The sequence below is a fragment of the Benincasa hispida genome, chromosome 12 (genome assembly GCF_009727055.1).
Source record: "Benincasa hispida cultivar B227 chromosome 12, ASM972705v1, whole genome shotgun sequence".
Taxonomy (NCBI): Eukaryota; Viridiplantae; Streptophyta; class Magnoliopsida; order Cucurbitales; family Cucurbitaceae; genus Benincasa; species Benincasa hispida.
In genome coordinates, this window is record NC_052360.1 from 17,452,277 (window position 1) to 17,456,499 (window position 4,223).

General features: G+C 42.8%; 1 non-coding gene across 1 annotated transcript; it reads right to left on the reverse strand.

Moving 5' to 3' along the window:
* Positions 1–719: 719 nt before the first annotated feature.
* On the reverse strand, positions 720–822 carry LOC120068647. Its single transcript, XR_005479283.1, has one exon. It is a non-coding gene; the product is annotated as a small nucleolar RNA R71 (small nucleolar RNA).
* Positions 823–4,223: the final 3,401 nt, after the last annotated feature.

Sequence of the window (4,223 nt, forward strand, 5' to 3'; positions counted from 1 at the left end):
TCCTAGAACAAATCACGATAGCAATGAACAAGTTTTTGGCGCCGTTGTCGGGGATTCAGAAACAAAACTAACCAGAAATTTCGTTTGTATCTATTGTAAGAACACTTCGGTCGAGGGAGTATTACAAGCTATGCCTAAGCTTGTGAACATTTATGAGCAGGGAGAGCACTCCTGAATTCAGATACGACCCTGAGATTGAAAGGACCTTCCGGTGTAGGAATCGATCTAACTATCGTCGAAGGTTGAGGTAGCAATTTCTCAGACAACAGAATAGGCAACAAGCAATGGCGGAAGAACAGGAAAATCAGCAACTAGCTTATGCTGCACAGAATCCAATCCTGATGGTGAATAGTAGCACGCATCCCATGAGGGAGTACGCGTACCATGTACTACATGATTTCTCTCCAGGAATCATATACCCAACGCCGGATGGAACCAGGTTCGAGATAAAATCTGTTATGCTCCAGCCTACTGGACAATTTGGGGGTGGTCGTGGTGAAGATCCTCACACCCATATGAAGTGTTTCCTGGAAATATGTAATCCATTTATGATTCCTAGAATCACCTCAGAGGCGATCAGGATATCGTTGTTTCCTTATTCTTTGCGTGATGATGCAAAACAATGGGTGAGCTCACTGGAGCCTAGTGAAATCACCACCTGGGAGAAGTTGGTGGAAAAATTTATGCAAAAATATTTCCCACCTACCACCAGCGCAAGGAGGCGTCGAGAGATTATTAACTTTGAAAAAAAGATGCTGAGACCTTAAGCGCCGCATGGGAGCGTTTTAAAGGCTTGGTCAAGAATTGCCCGAACCATGGACTTACCTCTAAATATTCCAAACGGAGACGTTTTAATAAAAGACTGAATAGAGCATCGTAGATGGCAGGCAAACGCAGCAGCAGCTGGTGGACTTATGGATAAATCTTACACTGAGGCTAACGAGGATACTAGACCGCATTGCTAAACACAATATGGAATGGGTGGATGATACGAATGATGGAAGAGCTGACAGGAAGAAGAGATCTCAGAACGTTAATTCTATTTGATGCCAACGCAATAGCCACACTTTTGCTCAAGAGGCTACCGATGACCAGCCTTCTACAGAACATTAATGCCGAAAACGCATCAAATTCAGCCAGAAGGTGAATCAGATAGAGGCGTTTGGACAGCCAGGCCCAGGTTAGCTGTAATGGGCTGTGGAAATCCTCCATCCATACTGCATGAATGTCCATAAAACCCTCAGTCAGTATGCTACATAAAAAATAAATCCATTCTCTAATAACATTATAACCCTGGATGGAGAAAACCATCCGAATTTTTCTGGACAGAAGGAAATCATCAGGAAAGCACCACCAGGGCGAACCATCAGCAAAGGCATGGACCGCCGCCTGCATTTCAACAAATGAATCAGCAAACATCAACAGCTCTTTAATAAAGGAGGACAGCATCGAGCTCAGGATCTTCGAATTAAGAAGCTATTGAAGGAGTACATAGCCCAGAATGACGCGTTCTGAAAAGGTCAGGCGTCATCTATCAAAAACTTGGAAATCCAGGCTAGGGCAGATATAGCGAGCGAGTTTGAAAAACAAAGCAACCTGGAGTTCATACCTTAGCAATAGTTAAACACCGTGGAACAATAATGGGAAGGAGCAATGTCACGCTGGTGACATTGCGAAATGAAGCTCTTGAAGAAAGAAGAATGAATCCAAGAAATAATAGTCTTTAAAAGAACGCATCACACGTTCAAATGGATCAGAAGATAGAACGCTCGAGGACTACGAGCCATTCAAAAACCCCAGTACGTGTCTAATGCGAGAAGCCTGAAGTACACTTGAACGGCACTATTCCTAGGTGTCTGATGAAAAAGAATGATGAATAACAATTTCAATTGCTTTACTTGAGTCCCTAAAGCAGCTGCATATCAACATTCCACTGATTAGAGGCGTTGGAAGCAATGCGGGATGCCAACAATTACTCAACATAATAGATATGCTAAAGCGCACGAGATGTTTGCATAGTATGTAACGTGTTTAGTAAGCAACAGACTTCTACCAAAGATAGGCAGAATTTTGCCCTGGAGCTTGTACACTTCTCTGTTCGGATACGAGGAATTGGATGTGGGTCTCATGCGTTTGTGCAATCTAGAAGGCCGACAATTCGAATATCTCATCCCACCTGTTCAATTTTTAATGACTAAATTCGTGGTGAATTTGAAGCGAAAGCACACAACCCATTACTTACTCTTCTAGTTTTATAAACTATAAAGTATTTCATTTTGAAACGAGGGTGAGAAGTTCGTGAAATACAATCTCAAGTCCCAGAAGGATATATCTTGGATTCTTATGGTGAATGGGATTGACGAATCTCGTTCCTTAAGAGACTATTATCTTGGGACTATGAATCCTTCAATTAAGGGAGCATCATCGAATGTCATCCAAATTATCCTTTTGAGGCGCCCCCTTCTTAGCTTCACTGGGAAAAGTTTTTAATTGACGTGCATAAAGGGAAAGTAAACTTATGCGCCCGTGGACAATGAGGAAGGTGAAGTTTAATTGTGGCTCAACGCATTAAACGTTCCCAGATTATGAAGCATTTGTAACTAAAGGTATTGAGTTTGCCTGAAGAGAGGACCTCAGTAGGAGTAGCCTCGCGTTGGAGGAGAACTGGAAAGAATCAGACGCCGTTAAGTCCGATCCATTGGAACGGGGGACAATAACCAACGTGGGGGGTTTCCATCACCTTGAAGAACCACAGACTGATGACAGTACTCCACTCTTCGAAAATGCTGTGGAACCAAAAGGCGTTCCTGGAAAGCCCAACAGACATCTTATACTGTGATCATTTCCCCTAAATCTACTGCAGAGATAGCCTCAAGGTAGCCAAGTCTCTCTTCCATAGATGGTCGGACACACAAGCAACAAATAGCGTATGACATAGGGCGGACGATATCGGCGGGATAATCCGTCGGCATAGTCTCCACTTATAGCACACCATAGAATAAGATTAGGCTTGGTACCAAGAAGCGAAAGTCTCCAAGGGTCCAATCGAAGCCTTAAAAACGAAGGGATTCAACCCCCATAATGAAAGTACAGAAGTTCCAGGTATAAAGAAAGAATGATATAGTAAAAAAATCGCCATTGGGGACGGGGGTATGTTTATTTACTTATCCGAAGTAGTCCGTAAGTATTACCATAAGCCTCCACGTCTTAATGCCCCTACCGGTATAACCCATAGAAAGGGGGATCAAAACCGACTCGTGATATGTTAAACGACGGTGAGTTTATACAACTGTAACTAATCCATTACCCTCGAGATGTCACAGGGACTAGGAAATATGCTATCAGTATGAAAATATGACATTCGCCCACAAACACCCAAACCCACTCAGCGCAACTAAGAAAAGACCACTTCCCCCCTCTCTTCATCCGATCAATAATGCATTAGAAACTTTGTTGGGGCAAAGAATTTTTGTTACTCTTTCTCATGCAATGGATTACTCTGGTTTATGACAACCAGATTCTGATAGATCCGTGAGAGATCAGGATGAAGCCTATGTTTACTTAGGTACCGCTGGCACTTCAACCTCATTAGGCAACCTTCAGACGGTCATGCCCTTTGGGCTGTGTAACACACCATAGGGAACATTTAATAAGTCTGTATGATGGCTATCTTCTACTCTGAATATCTTGAGCACACCAAGATCGTCAGCATTATCATGAGAATTGGCCCAACTTTTCAATCTCTTTGGAGAACTTATTCCAGTCATTGCCTTAGATATTATTTTTGGAAAGGGATGTCCATCGCTCGATGCGAGGAAACAAACTTTGTGCTTGAAATTGGGAGAAATGTTCATTCATGTGGGTGACATCGAACACCATGTTTCTTAGGCTCTACAAGAATAATCTTAAGACTGGCTTGGAAGTAGATGAAGCCAAAATAGATTGTTCCACAGTAGCAAAACATTTCCCGCGAGCTCACCCATACTACAATGTAAAAACTTTTATGAAGTTTCGTAGGGCGATGTTTCGTCTATCTATAGACGATTCCTCGTTATAGTGCGATATCTCTCAGATAAGTGGCGAACGACCCTCTTCTCTTACGAAGATCCTGACTCCTAGGCGATGATTACCAGAGGAAAAACTCTTGGCGCTTTACCTGACTTTTAATTGCAAGTACTTGCACTAACTGACGCAGGTATTGAGATTGAACTCGTTGACGGATC